Source organism: Apium graveolens, unplaced genomic scaffold (assembly GCF_009905375.1).
Source record: "Apium graveolens cultivar Ventura unplaced genomic scaffold, ASM990537v1 ctg1319, whole genome shotgun sequence".
Lineage (NCBI taxonomy): Eukaryota > Viridiplantae > Streptophyta > Magnoliopsida > Apiales > Apiaceae > Apium > Apium graveolens.
This window is the reverse complement of record NW_027417189.1, coordinates 12409-28836: the sequence shown is the minus strand read 5'-3', so window position 1 is coordinate 28836 and position 16428 is coordinate 12409. Positions and strand designations below refer to the sequence as shown.

Sequence of the window (16428 nt, the reverse complement as noted above, 5' to 3'; positions counted from 1 at the left end):
TAATTACTAACATTCAACTTATCACCTTATAAGTTAAAAATCCGACTTATAAGTTACGTACACAAACAGTCCTCGATAATTACTTGCGGGCTTATAAGTCACTTATTTGACTTATAAGCTGTGGTCAAACAGACCCAAAGTGTTTGGAGGCCTTAATTGGTTTAAATATCAAATTCCACACTTGCTCATCAACACAACATACAAACCAATATACAAACTAGTAAAAAAAACTAGAGGTGGGAGCACACGAACCTCCTCTCTCTCTATAAATTGGGCGGTGATATCATGTTAATTAATCAAATCTCTCAAATCTTTAAGGTGATAGGAGAAGTTCCTAATTTTTTTAATATTATATTAAACAAATGAAATTTATGAAATAAATATCTTTTTTTAATGAAAGAGTATATTGGGGCTTGACAAGGGGTAACATTGGTCATACCATAACTATTGTGATTAAGACTTATAAAAAAGGGTTTTCATTAGATTTTTGTTTATATTTCATAAGAGGGTGAACGCGGCGGCGGTGACTACAATCTAGTCGACAACCAAAATCCTTACACCACCGTTGCTTATTCCGAAAATTCAAGCACTTTTCTTGTATTACCTTGTCAAAGATCTAGCTATTAAAATTAAAAACCGTAAATTTTAATCTGAACTATATGTCTTTATGGTAATTTTTTTTATCAATTTATTGTTTGAGATTACTATAGCATTAATGTCTTCCTTGTGTCCGTATGCTTCTAGCATAAATCGGATATCTAGTAAATAATCTAAGTTCCTAAGCTATATCTGTTATTTCTGTTCGCAGTAGCATCCTCTAGCTATAAAGGTTCTGAATAACCTTTGTATTTACAAAATTTGCCATTTTTAAATTCAATTCTGATGACATAGGAAAGCATTTTATTACTGCATACATATATCCATACTGGGCCGATTGTTCCTTTATGTAATTGGTAGTTGTTTCTTTGGCAACAGCCGTTCAGTGATGCATTTCGAGCTCTTGCAGTTTTTGGGCAATAACATATGCAGCCTTCCTTGCCGGAATGAGGAAAAAGGTTACTGGGACGGATAGGAGCTTTCACAGCATTCTGGCAGTTTTTACTGGTAACACATTGTCTTTGCCTTGTATATTCTGTGATATTTAGTTCGCAGCATTTATAAGATCGCCGGAATATATCTGTAATTATTCTGTGACATTATTTTCACAGCATGCGTTTTTCTATAATATTGTATGTCGATTTCATTCTTTGTTCGTATTCTAGTTCTGGGCTTTCGAGTATCTGAGTATAATTCGTCCGGAGCACTCCGAGGAGGGTGAAAAAGCCTTTCCAAGGGCTATGCGCTGGAAGTTTGCAAAAAATATTGGCCCTCTTGATAATTCAGAACTTACTGCTTCTCGCTGTCAGTTGGATGATGTGGCCCAGGTTGATAGTCAATTGAGTCTGCTGAATTCTTTTGTATATTGCTTCTCTAAATTTTCTTTCTTTCTACAGGTGACTTGGGAACCTTCCGGAGAAGTTGAGACTTATGATGGAGTTGGATCCTCAATTGCTCTCGCAAAGAATAGGGTACGATTTATGAGCTTAGACACCTGGGAATATTTTCTCGGGGAAAGATGTCGACTTTCTTGTATATTGTTCTGGACTTATGTTCAAAAAGCAACTGATGGAGATTCAAATTGTGCAGTGTTTTTACCCATGCCAACTTTAAGCCATTTATGTTAGCTGAGGTTTGATGGCCATTATGGTTGTCCTCAAATTTTAGAATTTCTTGTAATGTTTTGAAGCTGAAACTTTAATATTCAGATATCTGTATTGTGATTATGGGGGCTGTAGCAAGTGAAATGCCTGTAGGCATGATTTGTTATACAACTCTGTCAAGAAATTTTCATCTGCATTATGTATGTGTATGTACATAGTATTTTTGTATTTCTACCCGGGCATTATTTAGGCACAGTTTTCTGATTAAGCTAATTATTTAAAGAAAAGAGTTGCAAGTTATAACTATTTCATCTCTTAGTATTAGGCAATACAAACATTATAGTGGAATTTTATATTTTACATCACACAAGAAGATCAATTCCTTTTCTTTCATATAAGCACACGGGAAGACCAGAATAACACGCTTTTTTTCCGTAAAAAACTTGCACAAAATTCTGCATTATTTTTTTAAATAATATTTTAGTCCCCTACATATTTCCAAAAATTCATACTTGTTGATGAACTTTTTTTTACTAGAAATCTCGGGATTGGATATTTATAAAATTCTTGTTTAACCAATTGCACGTAGCCTCATACACCCAAGTTAATTTTTGTATGCATATCAACATAGATGATATATCAAAATAATATCCTAAATTACTAGAATATTATTTTTTATTATAATATGCTAAATCAAGATTTAGGTCGATTTATAAAAAACTGTTGTAACAATGTTGTTGTTAGATATATTTGATATTGTCACGTCTAATATGATTTGTTCAGATCTTACTTAAACAGGACAAATCAGTATTTAACTGAAATCAGCACTTATACTGAAGTCAGAACTTAAGTTATCAGTACTTAAGGTTCAAGAGATATTTATCAGGAGATAATATCAGGACTTAAAGGAAACTTTCAGATAAGGAAGGCGGCTGATTGAAAGGAAAGAAGATCAAGACAAACGTAAGAAGAGATATGCATGAAGAAGGAATTCTATGAAGAATGGAATACTTGGAAGAAAAGATAACTGGTTGATATATTTTAGGAAGCAGAATTATATTCCATATCAATTAGCGATTATCTTGTAACTGTGTAATATATAAACACAGACATAGAGTTTACACTATAAGTGTTATCATTATCGAGAATATTATTCATTGTAACCCTGACAGCTCTCGTGATATTTGTTCATCACTGAGAGAGGACAGTTCTACATTGTAACAGAGTTTAATAAAGTTTATTTTCTGTTACTTGTGTTCTTTGAATTCGATTTGATTGTGGTATACACTGTATTCAACCCCGTTCTACAGTGTGTGTGACCTAACAAGTGGTATCAGAGCTTATCTGTTAACACACAAACAGTTTAAAATCCAAAAACAATCATGTCTGAAGCAGAAACTCCAACCAAGCCCACCAAAACTGAAGAACCTCCAAAGACTCAAATCCATAGTCGATATGAGGCTATTAGAGTTCTCATACTGAAACCATCTGAATATCCCATATGGAAGGTGAGGATGACTAGATTTCTGGAAGGTACAGATCCAGAATATCTTGACAGAATCAATGAAGGACCTCACAAGCCAACAAAACTCGTTGTTGTAGTTGCAGGTGAAGCAGCAAAGTCTGTACCAAAGGAGAAGAGTGATTACACTGCTGAAGATATCGCATCAATTGCCAAGGATGCTAAGGTACGACACTTGCTGCATAGTGTCATTGATAATGTAATGTCAAACAGGGTAATAACTGCAAAACTGCAAAAGAGATATGGGATGCCTTGGAAACAAGATACCAGGGAACTGATTCGATTAAGAAGAACATGAAGACTATACTCACTCAAGGGTATGAACACTTTGACTCAAAGTTAAATGCGTCATTGACTGATTTATATGACAGATTTGTCCAACTCTTGAATGATTTGTCACTAGTTGATAAGGAGTATGATCTTGAAGATTCAAATCTTAAATTCCTGTTAGCTCTTCCTGAAAGTTGGGATTTGAAGGCCACAATTATAAGAGACAACTATAATCTTGAAGAAACAACTCTTGATGAAATTTATGGGATGCTCAAGACTCATGAACTTGAGATGAAACAAAGAAGCAAGAGGAAAGGAGGAAAGTCAAGGACAATTGCTTTTAAGGCTGAAGAAGAATCCCCCAAGGAAGCTACATCAAGGAAAGGCAAGGGAAAAGCGCTCATCACAAAGTCTGTTACTGAGTCATCAAGTTCTGATAGTGATGATAACTCAGAAACTGAAAGCTTGCCTAAGATGGATGTTGATGAAGAGATGATGAAGCTATGTGCTCTTATGGTGAAAGGAATCACAAGGATTGCATACAGAAAGTTCAGAAATGGAAAGAAGTTTTCAAGGAAAGGTGCAAGTACTGATAAGAAGAGTTTCAGAAAATCTGAAGGCAAAGGAGGGAAGTCTGACAGATGAGATTACACAAATGTCAAATGCTACAACTGTGGTGAAAAAGGCCACATATCTCCTGATTGCAAGAAAGTGAAGAGTGACAAAGGCAAGGCTCTTGTCACAAAGAAGAAAAGCTGGACAGACACTTCAGATTCTGAAAGTGAGGTGAACTATGCCTTGATGGCAAATGCTGATAGCAGTTCTGAAGCTGCTGAGTTAAAGGTACCTCAAACCACTTATGTCTTTCATACTGATGATATTAATGAGTTGAGAAGATATCTTAAAGCTATGTTCATTAGTTATAGAGATCAAACTTTAACATGTGAAAGATTAACTTCTGAAAATCTTGCCTGTAAAAAGAGGAATGATTATTTAGAAAAAGAGTTAGTCATGTTCCATCAAACTCAGAAAGATAGAGATGATGCTTTCTATGTTAGGGATGAAGTACTTAAAATGAATGAATCTCTAAAAACTGAGTTAGAAAAGGAAAGAGAGATTATCAGGACTTGGACTAACTCTGGCAGAACAACTCAGAATTTGTTAAGTAGTGGAAACTGGAAAGAGGGCTTAGGTTATGGAGATGATAAGAATGATAAAGGAACTGTAGAAATTAAGCCTATAGTTGTTAAACAAAAGGCAAAGTTAAAACCTGTTAAGTTTGTAGCTGTAAAGTCTGATACTGAGAAATCAGAGGTTAAAGAGGAATTAACTTCTGACAAACTAAAACAGGAAAAGACAACTGAAGTTAACATAGGCTTAATGACAAAGAAGCAGCTTAAGCATAAGCTGAAAGATGTTAAGAATGTAAACAAGGTAAAGTCACCTAGGAAAAATCGGAATGGAAAGGAAGGTGTGAATAAAAGCAATGATTATAAGCATATTCCTGATGCTCCTAGAAAAACATGTCATAACTGTGGAAGTTCTAACCATCTGGCTTCGTTTTGCAGGAAGAATAAGAACATAAACTGTTAGGTCCCAATGTGTTTGTAGAAGGGGGGTTGAATACAAACAGTACCAAATAATCGAATAAATGCGGAATAAAAAATGTGAAACAAAATTCAAGTTAAATAAAAATATTATTAAACTTGAAAGGTGTTACAACAACTGTATCGATTACAAGGTATTAATCTCAAATCAATTATCACAAATCTAGAATAAATTCGACATGAACTTTTTCTATTTTTGCAATAATTAGAATCAAATGCTAAACGCGATTTGAGATTAAGTTCTAGGGATTTTGATCCGCTAGATTGTTACACAAGAACAAGATAAAGATTTCTAGTTGATTGGATTTAACTTTACAATCTAGAAATTGATCTTGAAGTTTGCAGATGAAAAGATGAAATATTTCTTCTTGTTTTTCTTTTCTGCTTTTTTCTTGACTTCTGTGTATTGGATGGATAAAAATGAACTGCTGCTTGTCTGCTTCTTTTTAATCAACAGAATAGAATTGAACTGGCAAGACAATCCTGAGCTCAGCAAGACAATCGGTAGGACAATGGATTGAACTAGCATGACAATCAGAATGAACTAGCATGACAATCAGAATGAACTAGCAAGACAATCCTCCTCCTAGTGTAACTTTCGGTGAGACTATTGAAAATGGACTAGCATGACAATCGGTATGACAATCCTGATTGTCATGCTAGTTCATTTTCAATTGTCTTGCTGATTTAATGCAGATTTTAATCCAATTAAAATTCTGAAAATTCCTAAAATTAATTCTGAATTAATTAATCAATTAATTTAATTAATCAATAAATTAATCCTTGCAGATATAATTTATTTACTTAATTAAATTATATGACTTAATTAATTAATAGAGAATTAATACTAACCCTGAGCAGCATCCATTCTTCTGAATATCTTCTGAAAATCACTGAGAATTATGAATCAATTCCGCCACTTCAACGTTGACACTCGATGTACTGTCTGGTTCATGAGTGACTAACTTCCGTGACGTTTCTTCATGTCTTGACTTTGACGCTTTGATTTTCTTCAGATTAAATCCTTGTAATTAATGATACCCTGACGAGATCTCTGTCACTTGATTAAATCCACGATCTTGATTTATATCACTGAGGCATGATCAAATTCTTGAACTTCTTCCAGTGAATTAACTCCTCAAGTCTGTAGATGAACCTTGTTTCTGAATCCTTTGACAGATATTACTTTGCGAGATCTCTCTGACGGTCGATCCACTATTTACTTATTACATTCTTATTTGAGTTGAGTTGAATCCTCGAATATACAAATAGGCTATGACATATGACTTACAATCTCCCCCTATTTGTTTGTTAGACAATAACACACAAATACCTAGAGGATAACTCAACTAACAAATAAGAAAAAGATATAAACATACATGCAAAGTAAATAGTAGAAAAGTTCTGGACTAGATTTAACATTTTCCAGATTCCAAGTAGATGTTCCTCTAGACTGAACATATCTTCAAGTAGTTCCATCTTCATTTGTACAACCACATTTCCTGTTGAGAAGCCCATATCTCTCTTGCTTCTCCCCCTATGAGAATCAACTGATTAAAGAAGATCACCTTCGTTTTACCACCTCTCCCGTACAATAGGATCCGCAGATAAAAACCAATGGTACTCCCCTAACTGCTTCTTCCCTTACTAGGAAATCACCTTGTGTTTACCACCTCTCCCGTACAATAGGATCCGTAGTTACAAACAACAATGGTGTGGTGTAGTGTACATGTAATCTTTTTCTTCCTCCCTGCTATTTCTCCCCCTTAGTTGAGGAATCCTCCAAACTATTACTTAAGCTTTTATCTCCCCCTTAAAGAAGGAATGTATGCCGTCGTCTGAAGGAGTTCTCATATTTCACTTGGTTGGAAAAGAAATAACAAGAAGTTTCTCTTTCTTCCTCACTGTGAGTGTGTGATTCTGTTTAGTGTACCTCACATGTGTTTCACTCTTCTCTCCACTCGTGTTTACACTCATTCTCACAAGTGTATCACTCTTCTCTCATAGCTCCATAATCCAGCTGTACCTGCAAGGAAAATCACCTTAGCCATCCTTAAGAAGGTCACAGGTGGTGCAATGGGAGTTCACAAATCCCCATCCTTGTTAAACTCGTCAGATGAATCTGAGTCATAATTTACAAGTTGCTAGTTTCCCTTTTAGGGTTCCAGATTTGAATTCTGGGAAGGTAAACAATGATCCAAAGAATTTAGTATAAAGATCAAGGTTCCCTTCTAATGTCTGTGAAGACATTTCCTTGTGACTCATCAGGTAATATCTGAATCATTGTCAACAAGTTGCCGATCTACGCCTATGTCAGATCCACTATCCGCAGATGCATCCAGGGGATTTAAGCCTGGGGAGGTAGACACTGACCACTGACATATGGCTTTTGGATCAGTATCCTCTCCTAACACCTGTAAAGGCAATTGGTCCACTAACGAACCTTGAACAATCGAATCTGACCTTAAAATGGTCGAAACTCTTGTTTCCGTCAACTCATCCTTTGTGTGTGTAACCTCTCCTTGTGCATCAAGAATTGTTTATGTTTGAAGTGGTGACACTACATCGGATACCTTGGCCGACAGGCAAATTTCAATAGACACACCCTGTTGAGAGAATGAATCTAGTAACTGTTTTTATGCCTTTTTAACCATTACATCTTTTTGAGAAGATGTATGGGGGTTAGCAGTTGTCTCGGTTTAAATACTACTCATCTATGTAGGAGACAGAGCTACTGGGTTGACTACAGAACCTTCTTTATGTGGTGCACTAAGGCACTATCTCCCTCACGCTCATTCATACTATATTTAGTGGTAAGAGAGTGTTGGTTGGTTCTGTTTTTGTGATTGTCTTTACAGTCTGGGATAGACGTTGTGGGTTTTCAACCTCATGACTGTCAATGAAAGAAAGTCATTGGAGACTGAACCTGTAACACAGAACATATGGTAATAGAGAGAAAATGATTTACAATAATGATTTCAAAAGATTTTACATGAAATAAGAAATCACTAATGTAGAAAGAAGTTTGATTTTGTTTTTCAATATGAATGAGTTTTTTTTTTGATAAAACATTGATCACTTAGGGTAAAGTCTAAGTAATTCTCATTCATGTCAAAAGCTTACAAATATCTGCAACATAATGTTAACAAGATATCATTGACCGATACTTGTCAAGTACTTTAGATACTAATTGTTATGTTGCATTATCAATATACCACTGCACATATAAAACAATATGATTGTGCTTAGTGATAAGATAGTTATTAATATGACGACTCTACTTATTCATATAAAACTGTAACTGCAGTTAGAGTGCCATACCATGTCCTTGACGATTTCTTGAGCAGTATACTAGTTCATACCAACCTGAAGTGAGATTGTGAAGAAGAGATTGCATAGTCCAATAGATCTGCAGCTGTAAAGTCCATGAACTGTGGTGCACTGACTTCCTCTTTTAACTCACTAATCAGGAGTACACTTGTACACATCTTACTAGAGTACAATTCCAAGTGTAATGTGCAGCAGGTGCCTGATATGTCGTAATATTCTCAAGTCTCGTCACTGGTGCTATATGTTAGATACTGCTTCCTGATAATAACCTAGCACAATATACAAAATTACAATGATAACATTCCCAGCTTGCAAACAGCCATATCCCTCAGATAAACCTTTGCTGTTATCTCCAAAGGTAATCAGGGGGCCAGCTTTCTCAATCCACATTTGATAGCAGGGCTCTATCTCCGGTCATATGTCTTGATGATCCACTGTCAAGAATCCACACTACCGGTTACACCTGTTTAATGCCCTGCACTACAAATGGATTAGACCTTCTTCGGAACCCAAACTTGGTTGGGCCCGACATACTTGTAGAACTGTCCTTTGTCAGGCAAAACAACATTTTTAATTTTAATTGTCTCAACTTTCTCAATGACTGAACATTTGACCTTGTAAACAGCCTTAACAAATTTCTGTTTAAGCTTAGGCACAAATGTCTCCTTTCTAGCCTTAGAAGGACTGGCAGTCTTAGACCTATCATGCTTCTTGTTATTCACATGCTGACGAGGAGTAGTCTTATCATTAGACACATGCTTACCATTAAAATAAGCATACATCATATTAAAAGCACAAGACATACAATTAGCAACACCACATGCTTTATGAGAGTGATTAACAGCAGGTAATTTATGCATGGTAGACATGGCATTATTGTTATCCAACTCATGTGTGTCTGAGTTAGTCTCAGTTGCTTTCACAACTTTGACTGGAACTTTCGACTCACTTGACTTGGAAACAATCTTCTCATAAGCATGATCCTCAGCATGTATTTCTTCTTGAATAACAGAAGAGGTCGCATCAAATAGTTCAGCAATTGATGCTTTATAGAGGGGTTCATCAACACCCTTAAGCACATGTGGTACTTCCCTCCCTTTAGCACAGACATGAGGAGGGGAGTTTATGCCTAATTCTCCAATAGCAGCATTGTAATCATATCCTATTCCAGATGTTTGATTAACAGCTTGCTTACTGTAGAACTCTTTAGCCTTCGAACAAGAATTGAAGTAGGCTCTAACCTTAGTCTCAAGACCGGTGATCTTGTCTTTGAGAATAGTTTCGAGTTTTCTATAACAGTCAACTCTATTCTCTAGAAAAGATACCTGTTCTTTTAATTTGTCTTGATTAATATGCACAAGTCTTAATTCATTGACCTCTTTCTCAAGGTCTGTGATCTTTAAACTTAACAGTTCATTATCACGACGTGCACAATCTAAGTTACCTCTTAGATGATAAACCATTTCAGCATCAGAAAGTTTTACCTCTATTCTTGACGATGAAACTTTTCCATCAATAGCCATAAGAGCAAGATTTCCTTCATCTTCGACTTCACTGTCAGTATCATCCCAGCTTCTTCCCTTTGCCAGATAAGCCCTTTCAGAGTTCTTTCTTACTTGCTTTGGCTTCCTACATTCTGTGGCAAAGTGTCTCAACTCATTGCAGTTATAGCATCTAATGGTGCTTCGATCAACCATCCCTGTTTTGTACCCACCACTGCTGGTGTTAGAGGATGAAGATCCACCTTTCTGGAATTTGTTGTAGTTGGACTTGTACTTAAGCTTGGGATTCCTCCTGAATCTGACATTAGAGAATCTCTTGACAATTTGGGCCATTGATTCATCTTCCAATTGCTCCAGCTCTTCCAAGGAATAAAAATCATCACTTGATTGATTTGTAGTAGGAGGATCATATTCTGCTACTAACTCATTTTCCTCACCCTTGGAAAACTGTACCATTCTTTCTAACTGTTGAGATTGTTGTTGTTGTTGACCTTCAGCTACAAGTGCAGTAGATGTACTGACCATTCTATCCTTCCCATAGACTTCCTTCTGTTGAATCTACTCCAACTCATAGGTTTTTAACACTCCATAGAGCCTGTCCAAAGAAATCTCACTCAGATCTCTAGCTTCTCTAATGGCAGTGATTCTATGTTCAAGATGAGCTGGCAGTGTTAAAAGGAACTTTTTGTTGACCTCCCTGATTGAATAATACTTTCCATTGATGTTCAGGTTGTTGATCAACGCATTGTACCTCTCAAACACTTCAGTAATTCCTTCTCCTGGATTTGATTTGAAATGTTCATATTCAGAGGTTAGGATTTCCAACTTGTTCTCCCTAACTTCCTCTGTGCCTTCATTAATCACCTCAATAGTTTCCCACATGTGTTTGGAATTTTTACAGTTCATCACATGTCTGTTCATCAAGGGATCAAGGGAATCAATTAATATTAATTGAAGGCTGGCATCCAAGGAGGCTTCTTCCTTCTCAGCAGGAGTAAAATCTTCGGGCTCTTTTGGATAGGTTCTAGCTTTAGTAGTCACCACACCATCTATTATTACCTCCGGTTCAATAACCATCGGAGTTTTTATACCCTTCTTTAACAAGTTTGAATATTTGGAATTTGTAACTTGTAAAAATAATAGCATCTTCTTCTTCCACATGATATAATTCTCTTTATCAAATTGTGGAATTTTAACGGTTCCAACTTTATGTGAAGTCATTATGAATTTTTGAATAAATAAAAATTCAAGGAGTTGAAAAATCACAAAAGTCTAGGATCTTGATTTGTTCGTTAATCAGAAGGCTCTGATACCAATTGTTAGGTCCCAATGTGTTTGTAGAAGGGGGGTTGAATACAAACAGTACCAAATAATCGAATAAATGCGGAATAAAAAATTTGAAACAAAATTCAAGTTAAATAAATATATTATTAAACTTGAAAGGTGTTACAACAACTGTATCGATTACAAGGTATTAATCTCAAATCAATTATCACAAATCTAGAATAAATTCGACATGAACTTTTTCTATTTTTGCAATAATTAGAATTAAATGCTAAACGCGATTTGAGATTAAGTTCTAGGGATTTTGATCCGCTAGATTGTTACACAAGAACAAGATAAAGATTTCTAGTTGATTGGATTTAACTTTACAATCTAGAAATTGATCTTGAAGTTTGCAGATGAAAAGATGAAATATTTCTTCTTGTTTTTCTTTTCTGCTTTTTTCTTGACTTCTGTGTATTGGATGGATAAAAATGAACTGCTGCTTGTCTGCTTCTTTTTAATCAACAAAATAGAATTGAACTGGCAAGACAATCCTGAGCTCAGCAAGACAATCGGTAGGACAATGGATTGAACTAGCATGACAATCAGAATGAACTAGCATGACAATCAGAATGAACTAGCAAGACAATCCTCCTCCTAGTGTAACTTTCGGTGAGACTATTGAAAATGGACTAGCATGACAATCGGTATGACAATCCTGATTGTCATGCTAGTTCATTTTCAATTGTCTTGCTGATTTAATGCAGATTTTAATCCAATTAAAATTCTGAAAATTCCTAAAATTAATTCTGAATTAATTAATCAATTAATTTAATTAATCAATAAATTAATCCTTGCAGATATAATTTATTTACTTAATTAAATTATATGACTTAATTAATTAATAGAGAATTAATACTAACCCTGAGCAACATCCATTCTTCTGAATATCTTCTGAAAATCACTGAGAATTATGAATCAATTCCGCCACTTCAACGTTGACACTCGATGTACTGTCTGGTTCATGAGTGACTAACTTCCGTGACGTTTCTTCATGTCTTGACTTTGACGCTTTGATTTTCTTCAGATTAAATCCTTGTAATTAATGATACCCTGACGAGATCTCTGTCACTTGATTAAATCCACGATCTTGATTTATATCACTGAGGCATGATCAAATTCTTGAACTTCTTCCAGTGAATTAACTCCTCAAGTCTGTAGATGAACCTTGTTTCTGAATCCTTTGACAGATATTACTTTGCGAGATCTCTCTGACGGTCGATCCACTATTTACTTATTACATTCTTATTTGAGTTGAGTTGAATCCTCGAATATACAAATAGGCTATGACATATGACTTACATAAACTCCTTACCTTCAAAGTCAGGAGTTAAGAGTCAGTCTGTTAGATACAGGCCACAAAATCCTTGTTTTCATTGTGGTAGTTTATGGCATTCCATTTATACTTTTAAGGAATATCATAGTTTGTACTATGATTATTATCAAATAAAACCTTCTTTAAAGAAAGTTAGCATTGTTCCTTCTAGTGTAAGTTCTGATACAAAGTATGATAGTGTAAATGCTGATAAGAAAAATGTTAACATAAGCTCTGATGCTAAATCCGCTGCAAATGTTAATAAACTTAATAAGGCCAAATGATCCAAGCAAGTCGGGGTCCTTAAAACTAATCATTAATGGTCTTTGTGCTTGCAGGGCAACAGGAAAAACATCATAGTTCTGGACAGTGGATGTTCAGGACATATGACTGGAAATAAAGCCCTGCTAACATACTTTGTGGAGAAAGCTGACCCAAGTGTTTCTTATGGAGATGGCAACATTGGAAAAACACTGGGATATGGAAATATCAATCTTGGGAATTTCATCATTAAAGAAGTAGCTTTGGTCTCAGGACTTAAACACAATCTGCTGAGTGTTAGTCAAATCTGTGACAGAGGTTATCATGTGGATTTCTTTGAAGAACACTGTGAAGTTGTAAGTAAATCGACATGCAAAGTTGTTCTGAAAGGATACAGGCATGGTAACATTTATGAAGCCAAGCTTTCAACAAGTACTGATGGTTCTGTAATCTCTCTGTTGAGTAGAGCATCAATTGAAGAAGGCTGGAATTGGCACAAGAAACTCTCTCATTTAAATTTCAACAATATAAATGAACTAGTCAAGAAAGATCTTGTGAGAGGACTGCCAAAATCAGTATTTGCTCCTGATGGCCTTTGTGATTCATGTCAGAAGGCTAAACAAAGAAAATCTTCATTCAAGAGCAAGACTGAATCATCAATTCTTGAGCCTTATCACCTACTACATGTAGATCTATTTGGTCCAGTGAATGTCATGTCTATTGCAAAGAAGAAATATGCTATGGTCATAGTGGATGAGTTCACCAGATACACATGGGTGTATTTCTTGCACACAAAAAGTGAAACTACATCTATCTTGATTGATCATGTCAAGCAACTGGATAAATTGGTCAAAGATTCTGTGAAGATAATAAAAAGTGATAATGGCACTGAGTTCTAGAATTTGATCATGGAAGAGTTCTAAAAAGAGCATGGAATAAAGCAGGAATTTTATGCTCCTGGAACTCCAAAGCAAAATGGAGTTGTTGAAAGAAAGAATAGAACTCTTATTGAAGCTGCACGAACTATGCTTGATGAAGCAAAGCTACCAACTTATTTTTGGGCTGAAGCTGTGCAGACTACTTGTTTTACTCAGAATGCAACACTCATTAACAAGCATGGAAAGACACCATATGAGATGGTGAAGAAAAAGAAACCGAATCTGAAGTATTTTCATGTATTTGGATGCAAGTATTTTGTTCTTAAGACTCACCCTGAACAGCTGTCCAAATTTGATTTAAAAGCTGATGAAGGAATTTTTGTTGGATATCCACTTTCCACAAAAGCCTTCAGAGTCTACAACTTAAGAACAAGGGTTGTCATGGAATCTATCAATGTCTCCTTTGATGATAAGAAGATTACTGGACTTGAAGATTTCAATGATCATGATCAGTTGAGATTTGAAAATGAAGACTTTGTTAGGAATATGTATATTAGTTTGATGATAAGTTAAGCAAAACACTTAAGTAAAAATCTAGTGTTTGTAGCCTCAACGGATAAGACCATCTTGGCTATCCGTTGAAGGAGTAGCTTTACTTAGCAATAAGTTTAGTATTGTAGCACATTTCACTCTCTGGTTTCAAGCTGTAATTCTTAGATGTTGTTAGGAAATAATCAGTCATGTTGACTACTAATGGATGTACAAATAGGAGGGCTAATTGTAAATATTTCATGCCTTGTAATTTTGTATGAGTGAAGAAGTGTCAACGGATATTGAAGACCTTCAACGGATAAGAAACAAAGCTTCAACAGATGTCTCTAATGCTTCAACGGATAATATCCATCAACGGATAAGTGCTTCAACGGATAAAGACTTCAACGGATAATATCCATCAACGGATAAGTGCTTCAACGGATAAAGACTTCAACTGATAATGCATCAACGGATAAAGCTTCAACGGATAAAGCCTCAACGGATAAGGCATCAACGGATGAAAGCTTCAACGGATGCTTAGTTCATTAGCAGTTGATAGTGACAATTCACAAGCTGACAGAGGCACATGGGTTGACAGAGACATACTGGAATGTGGAAGCCTCTAGGAGGAATCAAGAAAATGCAGCATTTCCATTCTGATGCAAACAAGGAAGTATTCAAAGATTTACAGATTATCCTAGATTGCATTGGATAGAGAAATGAAGAAGAAATATGTGAAGAATCTTTTCAATTGTATTTTACAGTTTGTCTTCACTTGTAAACTTGGTGATATATAAACCAAGTAGCAGCTAGTAATTAAATATGAATTTTCCTGAGCTGTTTAGAAATATCAAAAGAGAAAATCATCTAGTTTGTACTAGGAAGCAGCTGTGATTTAATTCTTTGAATCACAGATTTTCTGAAATAACACATCTCTGGTGGAACAACAAATCCACCAGAAAAGTTTTTAAGTTCTTTGTGCTCATTACACTTGTGTTTGAATATATATCTGTCTGCATCAGCTTCAAGCAATTCACACACATTTGATCACTCAAACACTTAGCCTTAGAAACTGCTCAAAACTTGAAAAAGTTTTGAGATTTACATTCAACCCCCCTTCTGTAAATCTCATTGTTAGTCCACTGGGAATAACAATTGGTATCAGAGCAAGCTCTTAACATACAAAGAGTTTAAAGATCTATTCTGCTAACATCATGAGTGCACAGAAGAATCCTCCTGCTACCATCATGAGTAGGAAGGATATTGGTGTAAAGATCCCAGTCCTGGAAAAATATAATTATCATCACTGGAAAGTGAAGATGCATTTACATCTTCTTTCCCAAGATAAAAGCTACATCAACTGTATTGAAAATGGTCCTCACATCCCTCACAAAGTAGCCACAGCTGCTACTGCAACAGTTGTTGTTGGACAGTCCATTCCCAAGCCAAAAGCAGAATGGACTATTGAAGACATGGAAGAAATCCGCAAGTATAAGAGAGCCATGAACATTTTGTTTAATGGCTTAGATCAAGATATTTTGACAATGTCATCAATAGCCAAACTTCAAAGGAAGTTTGGGATACTGTACAAATCATCTGTGAAGGTACTGAGCAGGTCAGAGAGAACAAGATGCAGCTTCTTATTCAACAGTATGAATATTTTCACTTTGAAGAAGGTGAATCATTAAATGATACCTTCAACAGGTTTCAGAAACTGTTGAATGGATTGAAGCTGTATGGTAGAGTGTACCAAGTCAAGGATTCCAACTTAAAATTTCTTAGGTCTCTGCCAAAGGAATGGAAGCCCATGACTGTCTCTTTGAGAAATTCTCAAGATTATAAGAACTTCACACTTGAAAGATTATATGGAATTCTGAAGACTTATGAACTTGAAATGGAGCAGGATGAGCTGTTGGAAAAGGGAAATAGAAAAGGAGGAACAGTTGCTCTTGTAGCTGACAGTGAGAAGATGGAAGCCAGGAATGAGGAGAAGACAATGCCAAGTCTCAAAATTGGCACAAGCAAATCAGAATCAAGCAAGGGTAAAGAGCAAGTTGCTGAGGATGAAGACAATTCCAGTCAGGATGAATCTGATGATATTGAAGAACATTTGGCCTTTCTGTCCAGGAGGTTTGCAAAAATGAAGTTCAGGAAAAACACAAAGTTCACTAAGCCAAACAAAA

At 35.7% G+C, this 16428-nt stretch overlaps 1 long non-coding RNA gene across 1 annotated transcript; it reads left to right on the top strand.

Annotated features, from left to right (window-relative positions):
* The first annotated feature begins 603 nt into the window (after window positions 1-603).
* Window positions 604-1821, top strand: LOC141699795 (uncharacterized). Its single transcript, XR_012566096.1, has 3 exons — window positions 604-1104; window positions 1263-1424; window positions 1494-1821. It is a non-coding gene; the product is annotated as an uncharacterized LOC141699795 (long non-coding RNA).
* Window positions 1822-16428: the final 14607 nt, after the last annotated feature.